General features: G+C 64.6%; 1 non-coding gene and 3 pseudogenes across 1 annotated transcript; 3 read left to right on the top strand and 1 right to left on the bottom strand.

Moving 5' to 3' along the window:
- Window positions 1-700: 700 nt before the first annotated feature.
- On the top strand, window positions 701-819 carry LOC131494172 (5S ribosomal RNA). The gene has a single exon (XR_009253237.1). It is a non-coding gene; the product is annotated as a 5S ribosomal RNA (ribosomal RNA).
- A 1095-nt stretch (window positions 820-1914) lies between these two features.
- Window positions 1915-2033, top strand: LOC131494175 (5S ribosomal RNA; annotated as a pseudogene).
- Window positions 2034-3173: 1140 nt separating this feature from the next.
- LOC131494174 (5S ribosomal RNA) lies at window positions 3174-3292 on the top strand (annotated as a pseudogene).
- A 2787-nt stretch (window positions 3293-6079) lies between these two features.
- Window positions 6080-6198, bottom strand: LOC131494176 (5S ribosomal RNA; annotated as a pseudogene).
- Between the last annotated feature and the right edge of the window lie 2122 nt (window positions 6199-8320).

The following is an 8320-nucleotide window of genomic DNA, read 5'->3' as shown; positions in this document are numbered from 1 at the left end:
GGACTGCCTCCTGCCGCGTTCCTCCGTGGGCACCGAGAACCAGGAGTGGGTGAGAGGGCAGGAGGCGCAGCGAGACGCCAGACTCGGACTCCGCCACACGCCTGGGCTCCCTGGGTCCTGGACCTCTCCCCTCCTTCGAGCCCTCATCCCCAGGGCCCCTGGCATTTCGCGAGGCGCAGCTAGGGCAGCGGGCTCGGGCTGGTGATGTTCTCTGGGGGCGCTGGGGCCCCCGGGGTGGCTGGGCGCCAGGTGGGGCAGAGGGCAGGGAAAGGCCGGGTGGCTGGCTGCGCTCGCCCTGGGGCTGGGGAGGAGGCGCTGAGACCCCGGCGGGGCGGGCCCAGAAGGCAAGGCCGGCCGGATGCCCCACGCTCGCTTCCACCCTCTTGCCAGGGAGCAGCCCGACGTGGTGCGGTGCGTGCGGTGCGGTGCCGTGCGGTACTGTGCGGGATGGAAGCGGAGGCGGGCGTGGGGGCAGGCCGGGAGGAGCCTGCAAGAGTCCCGGGATGGGAGAACGCCGGGGTTTGCGCCACAGCGCGTTGCCAGGGTCCTCTTGCGCAGCCTCCGCCACCCGCCCGGGCCGCGGCGGAGGGCGGCGGCAGGCAGGCAGGGGCGTGCATGGGTGAAGCGCGGCACCCGCTGGGCTTGGGACGCGTGGAGCAGGCTCTTGAGGCGCCCGGCAGCAGCCGCCGGCGTCTCTGGCGTCTACGGCCATTCCACCCTGAACGCGCCCGATCTCGTCTGATCTCGTAAGCTAAGCAGGGTCGGGCCTGGTTAGTACTTGGATGGGAGACCGCCTGGGAATACCGGGTGCTGTAGGCTTTTTTGCCTTTGGCCTTTGGCCTCCTTGACCTCTCCTTGGGCGCGCGCCGCCCCTCCCCCCTCCGTCCCTGTATCCCTCTCTCCCCTGGGAGCGCGGCCCCTGAGGCCAAACACACCCCAGCCACTGCTCCCTCAGCTCCTCGCGCAACAGCAAAGCGGCCTGGCCTGTCCCGGCCCCGCCCCGCCCCACCCCGCCCCCCGAGCTTGCACACCCCACGGCACTTCACAAGGGGCACGCTCCCCGCTCCCGGCACCCGGCCAGATCCCACTGCACCCGCTGGAAGCCACGCCCCAGCTTCGCACCATTCCTGACACACCACCCACACCGGCACCCGGCACCGGCACCCGCACGGAGGGCGGGGGGTGGGGGGGGGGTGGGGGGTGCGGTGAGGGCGGGACCCGGGGCTGGCGCAGGGGACTGGAGGGTGGGGGCTGGGTGGGTGGATAGGAGAAGCCAGGAGCGAGCGGGCGGACCGGGCAGCGAGACCCCAGACCTTGTCTCCGCCACAAGCCTGGGCTCCCTGGGTCCTGGACCTCTCCCCTCCCTCGAGCCCTCATCCCCAGGGCCCCTGGCATTTCGCGAGGCGCAGCTAGGGCAGCGGCCTCGGGCTGGTGATGTTCTCTGGGGGCGCTGGGGCCCCCGGGGTGGCTGGGCGCCAGGTGGGGCAGAGGGCAGGGAAAGGCCGGGTGGCTGGCTGCGCTCGCCCTGGGGCTGGGGAGGAGGCGCTGAGACCCCGGCGGGGCGGGCCCAGAAGGCAAGGCCGGCCGGATGCCCCACGCTCGCTTCCACCCTCTTGCCAGGGAGCAGCCGGACGTGGTGCGGTGGGGTGTGGTGCGGTGCCGTGCGGTACTGTGCGGGATGCAAGCGGAGGCGGGCGTGGGGCCAGGCAGGGAGCAGCCTGCAAGAGTCCCGGGATGGGAGAACGCCTGGGCTTGCGCCACAGCGCGTTGCCAGAGTCCTCTTGCTCGGCCTCCGCCACCCGCCCGGTGCCTGAGGCGGCAGGCAGGCAGGTGCGTGCATGGGTGAAGCGCGGCACCCGCTGGGCTTGGGACGCGTGGAGCAGTCTCTTGAGGCGCCCGGCAGCGGCCGCCGGCGTCTATGGCCATTCCACCCTGAACGCGCCCCGTCTCGTCTGATCTCGGAAGCTAAGCAGGGTCGTGCCGGGTTAGTACTTGGATGGGAGACCGCCCGGGAATACCGGGTGCTGTAGGCTTTCTTGCCTTTGGCCTTTGGCCTCCTTGACCTCTCCTTGGGCGCGCGCCGCCCCTCCCCCCTCCCCCCTCCGTCCCTGTATCCCTCTCTCCCCTGGGAGCGCGGCTCCCGGGGCCAAACACACCCCAGCCACTGCTCCCTCAGCCCCTCGCACAACAGCAAAGCGGCCTGGCCTGGCCCGGCCCCGCCACGCCCCCCGAGCTTGCACACCCCACGGCACTTCACAAGGGGCACGCTCCCCGCTCCCCGCACCCGGCCAGATCCCACTGCACCCGCTGGAAGCCACGCCCCAGTTTCGCACCATTCTTGACACACCACCCACACCGACACCCGGCACCCGCACGGAGGGCGGGGGGTGGGGGGTGCGGTGAGGGCGGGACCCGGGGCTGGCGCAGGGGACCGGAGGGTGGGGGCTGGGTGGGTGGATAGGAGAAGCCAGGATCGAGCGGGCGGCTGGGGCAGCGAGACCCCAGACTCGGACTCCGCCACACGCCTGTGCTCCCTGGGTCCTGGACCTCTCCCCTCCCTCGAGCCCTCATCCCCAGTGCCCCTGGCATTTCGCGAGGCGCAGCTAGGGCAGCGGGCTCGGGCTGGTGATGTTCTCTGGGGGCGCTGGGGCCCCCGGGGTGGCTGGGCGCCAGGTGGGGCAGAGGGCTCTGGCTGGTGATGTTCTCTGGGGGCGCTGGGGCCCCCGGGGTGGCTGGGCGCCAGGTGGGGCAGAGGGCAGGGAAAGGCCGGGTGGCTGGCTGCGCTCGCCCTGGGGCTGGGGAGGAGGCGCTGAGACCCCGGCGGGGCGGGCCGGGAAGGCACGGCCGGCCGGATTTCCCACGCTCGCTTCCACCCTCTTGCCAGGGAGCAGCCCGACGTGGTGCGGTGCGGTGCGGTGCCGTGCGGTACTGTGCGGGATGCAAGCGGAGGCGCGCGTGGGGCCAGGCCGGGAGGAGCCTGCAAGAGTCCCGGGATGGGAGAACGCCTGGGCTTGCGCCACAGCGCGTTGCCAGAGTCCTCTTGCGCGGCCTCCGCCACCCGCCCGGTGCCTGAGGCGGCAGGCAGGCAGTTGCGTGCATGGGTGAAGCGCGGCACCCGCTGGGCTTGGGACGCGTGGAGCAGTCTCTTGAGGCGCCTGGCGGCGGCCGCCGGCGTCTATGGCCATTCCACCCTGAACGCGCCCCATCTCGTCTGATCTCGGAAGCTAAGCAGGGTCGTGCCTGGTTAGTACTTGGATGGGAGACCGCCTGGGAATACCGGGTGCTGTAGTCTCTCTTGCCTTTGGCCTTTGGCCTCCTTGACCTCTCCTTGGGCGCGCCCCGCCCCTCCCCCCTCCCGCCTCCGTCCCTGTATCCCTCTCTCCCCTGGGAGCGCGGCTCCCGGGGCCAAACACACCCCAGCCACTGCTCCCTCAGCCCCTCGCGCAACAGCAAAGCGGCCTGGCCTGGCCCGGCCCCGCCCCGCCCCGCCCCGCCCCCCCGAGCTTGCACACCCCACGGCACTGCACAAGGGGCACGCTCCCCGCTCCCCGCACCCGGCCAGAACCCACTGCACCGGCTGGAAGCCACGCCCCAGGTTCGTACCATTCCTGACACACCACCCACACAGGCACCCGGCACCCGGCACCCGCACGGAGGGCGGGGGGTGGGGGGTGCGGTGAGGGCGGGACCCGGGGCTGGCGCAGGGGACTGGAGGGTGGGGGCTGGGTGGGTGGATAGGAGAAGCCAGGAGCGAGTGGGCGGGTGGGGCAGCAAGACCCCAGACTTGGACTCCGCCACACCCCTGGGCTCCCTGGGTCCTGGACCTCTCCCCTCCCTCGAGCCCTCATCCCCAGTGCCCCTGGCATTTCGCGAGGCGCAGCTAGGGCAGCGGGCTCGGGCTGGTGATGTTCTTTGGGGGCGCTGGGGCCCCCTGGGTGGCTGGGCACCAGGTGGGGCAGACGGGAGGGAAAGGTCTTCTCCCACGCACGCGCCGGCCTGCCTACCTGCCTGCCTGCCTGCCTGCCAGCCTGCCTTCCAGCCTGCCTGCCTGCCTGTCGCCTCCCTCCGCCGCGGGCCCCGGGGTGGGTGGCGGAGGCCCCTCAAGAGGACCCTGGCAACGCGCTGTGACGCAAGCTCCGGCGTTCTCTGATCCCGGGACTCTTGCAGGCTGCTCCCGGCTTGGCCCCACGCCCGCCTCCGCTTCCATCCTGCACCGCACCGCAAAGCACCGCACCGCACCACACCACCCTGGGCTGCTCACTGGGAAGAGGGTGGAAGCGTGCATGGGGTGTCTGGTCGGCCGTGCCTACTGGCCTGCCCAGTCGGGTGCTCAGAGCGTCCTCTCCAGCCCTAGAGCGAGCGCAGCCAGCTGCCCGGCCTTTCCCTCCTGCCTGCCCACCTGGTTCAAACCCACCCCGGAGCCCCAACGCCCCCAGAGAACATCATCAGGGGTGATGTGGGTGCTGTTTAAGGGAAGGTGCAGAGCTGGGGTGTGGATTCTAGCGGGTGCAGTTGGATTTGGCCTGGTGTGGGGAGCGGGGAGTTGGCCCCTTGACAGGTGCCCTGGTGTGTGCAAGGCAGGCCAGGCAGCTGGGCTAAACTGGGAGGGGCTGAGGGAGCCCTGGCTGGGTTGATTTTGGCCCCAGGAGCGCCTCTCCTGCTCAGGGAGGGAGGGGGTGTGGGCTGGCACCAGGAAGAGTTCAAGGATGTCAAAGGCAAAAAGGAAAAGCCTACAGCACCCTGTAATGCCAGAGGGTCTCCCATCCAAGTACTAACCAGGCCCGACCCTGCATAGCTTCCAACACAAGAGGAGATCCGGCTTTTTCAGGATAGTTTGTCCCCAAAAGCTACCCGCTGCCGCTGGGCGCCTATGGAGGCTGGTCCTCGTCTTCCAAACCCAGCGGGTGCCTCCTTCACCCGTGAACCTGCCTTCCAGCCTGCCTGTCTTCTTGACTGCCTGCCTCCTGCTGCCATCCTCCTAGGGCCCCGGGTCGGTGGTGAGGGCCGCGCAACAGGCCCCTGGCACCCCGGAGTGGCGCAAGCCCTGGCGCTCTCTGATCCCGGTACTCTTGCAGGCTGCTCCGGCTTGCTCCCACGCCAACCTCCCCCTCCATCCCACAGGTCACGGCACCGCATGCCACCGCACATCGCAGCATCTCTGCACACCACAGCACACCACACCACCCCTCACCACACCACACCACACCACACCACACCACACCACACCACACAGCACCACACCACAGCAAACCACACCAAAGAAAAGCACACCACACCAAGTCCCGCTGCTCACTGCAAAATGGGTGGGAGCGAGCAGCAGCAACCGCCAGGCCAGGCCTTAGTGGCCCCCCAGATTCTTAGCACCTCCTCCCCACCCTCGGGCAGCCCCCCCACCTGGCCATTCCCTCCCGTCTGCCGCCACCTGGCTCAAACGCAAACCGGAGCCCCCAGAGTCCCCAGACAACATCACCACACAACGCCCGCTCCCCTAGCTGGGTCTTGTGAATTGCCAGGGGCTCAGGGGTTGAGGGCTCCGAGGGAGGGAAGAGGCCCAGGACCCAGGCAGCCCAGGCCTGTGGCATAGTCGGAGTGTGGTGTCTCTGTGTCCCTCCCGCCCCTTCTTTGTCCTCGCATCCACGCACCCCAGCCCCCACCCTGCAGCCCCAGGCCCCAGCCCCCACCCTCCAGGCCCCAGGCCCCAGCCCCCGGATCCCTGACCCCGGAACCGGTCCCGCCTGCCCTCAGTGCGGGTGTAGGTGGTGTGTCAGGGAAGGTGCAAAGCTGGGCTGTGGCTTCAAGCCCATGCAGTGGGATTTGGCGGGATGCGGGGAGAGGGGAGCGTGCCCCTTGCCAAGTGCGGTGGGGTGTCTGGGCCCCTGGGGGGGTGGGGCGGGTCAGGGCGGAGCCAGGCCCTGCCAGGCCGCTTTGGTGGCCCGGGAGGGGCTGAGGGAGCAGTGGCTGGGGTGTGTTTGGCCCCAGGAGCCCAGCTCCCTGGGGAGAGAAGGACACGGGGGGGGGGGGGGGGGGGCAGATGGGCGCCAAAAGAGAGGTCAAGGAGGCCAAAGGCCAAAGGCCAAAAAGCCTACAGCACCCGGTGTTCCCAGGCGGTCTCCCATCCAAGTGCTAACCAGGCCCGACCCTGCTTAGCTGCGGAGAGAAGACTGGGTCGGGCGCGTTCAGGGTGGTATGGCCGAAGACGCCAGCGGCTGCCGCTGGGCGCTTCAAGAGATTGCTCCACGCGTCCCAAGCCCAGCGGGTGCCGCGCTTCTCCCACGCACGCGCCGGCCTGCCTACCTGCCTGCCTGCCTGCCTGCCAGCCTGCCTGCCAGCCTTCCTGCCTGCCTGCCTGCTGCCTCCCTCCGCCGCGGGCCCCGGGGCGGGTGGCGGGGGCCGCGCAAGAGGACCCTGGCAACGCGCTGTGGCGCAAGCCCCGGCGTTCTCCGATCCCGGGACTCTTGCAGGCTGCTCCCGGCTTGGCCCCACGCCCGCCTCCGCTTCCATCCCGTACTGCACCGCACCGCACCTCGCAGCCCCGCACCACACCGCACTGCACCACACCACGTTGGGCTGCTCACTGGGAAGAGGGTGGAAGCAAGCGTGGGGCATCAGGCCGGTCGTGCCTTCCGGGTCCGCCCCGCCGAGTTCTCAGCGCCTCCTCCCCAGCCCTAGGGCGAGCGCAGCCAGCCATGGGGGCCGTTCCCTCCCGTCTGCCCCACCTGGTGCAAACCCACCCCGGGGCCCCCAGAGCCCCCAGAGAACATCACCACTGTTCTTCATCACCACTGGTGCTTCACTGGTTCATTAATTTGCCATCTAACGAATTCTAGTGTGAACAGTTCACAACCGGTTACTAAGTTTTCATTGGAAAGTAAGGTTCTAAACGTTAAAATTCTGCTAAGTGTACTTAAGATGGATGGAAATAAGGAAAGCAGCTCGGTATGTTGGACAATAGGAGGTATGTAAGAAAGATTCAAAGAACGGAAATCTCTATTTCGTGGAGGGTAAAGGAAAGTAACTTGTGCTGTCTTAGATGGGTTGTTTGGAGAGAAATGACTTGGGACAATATCTGAAGGAAAGGAATGTTGTTGTAGTTTCATGAAGGGAAATCGTTGGAAAGGAATTTTATGGGTGGTAAGGATGGACTAAGGTTGCCATGGATGGATTTTACATCTACACTGGTATAAGATAATAATCCTGCTTTCCTCTCTTTTGGAAAGACCATGGTTTCTTGGATTGTTGATCTGGTCTTGATAAGATATGTACACAACATTTTGTTCTTTTGTTGGTTTTTTCCTTTCTCTTTTGTCTGCCAGGAAAACCAAATCTTTAGGTACGGTCTTTGTCAAGCCTTTGATTACTTAAAGTGAAAACTTCTCAACGGTAAAGGAACTAGGTTTTGCTAACAACTATATAATTTTCCATACTTGCCTTTGGAGTCTCTTCTTGCCATGTGGGTTAAATCAATAGTTTAAAGTTTAACATTTGTAATAATCTGGAATCCTATTTACAATGTGCTCCATCACTTCCTAAAGCTTGAACAAACTTTCCCAAGATTTCAATGGTAAATGAAGTCTTTTGGCCAAGTAGGCCTTTTTATGTGGCAGGAATGCTAAGTTACTTGGAGAAGCATTGTCAAGCAATGGTAACCTTAGATACTGTTGCTTGGGTTAATGCTGTAACTGCTCAAAGGTATATGCAGTTCCTAAAGTTTTAATTTGTTCTGCTCTAAGGTCCTCCCTTGATATTCTTTGTATCAAAGTGTTATGTGCCACAGAAATAACCCAATTCTCTTGTCAATTGCGTCAACCTGAAGTCTCATCAGATCTTTAACAATGTCCATTTCTGAGATTTTATCACTTGGAATTGTTCTTATTCTCTCACAGAACATATTTCATCTTCTAGGAGATTCACAAAAAAAGGACTTTTACGACAAATGCAGGTATTTTAGATCTTTCAGGTTCCTACTAAAAAAGGTAAGAAGTCAAATAATTGTCAATTAGCTACTGGTTACAAAATATTCAAATTTAATGTTTGGAATGTTTATTTTTGAGAGACAGAGAGAGAGAGACAGAGAGAGACAGAGAGAGAGAGAGGAGAGAAAGAGTCTGGAAGGGGCAGAGAGAGACTGAGGGAGAGAGAATGTGAAGCAGGCTCCAGGCTCTGAGCTTTCAGCACAGAACACGACATGGGGCTGGAACTCAGGAACCCTGAGATGGTGACCTGAGCCAACGTTGGAAGCTTAACCCACTGAGCCACCCAGGCACCCCAGGAAATTCTATATTATCTGCCATCTCCTTCTCGACTTTGTTCCCCACATCAC

The sequence above is a fragment of the Neofelis nebulosa genome, chromosome 13 (genome assembly GCF_028018385.1).
Source record: "Neofelis nebulosa isolate mNeoNeb1 chromosome 13, mNeoNeb1.pri, whole genome shotgun sequence".
NCBI lineage: Eukaryota > Metazoa > Chordata > Mammalia > Carnivora > Felidae > Neofelis > Neofelis nebulosa.
Note: the sequence above shows the minus strand (reverse complement) of the source record. Positions and strands in the feature narration are given on the sequence as shown.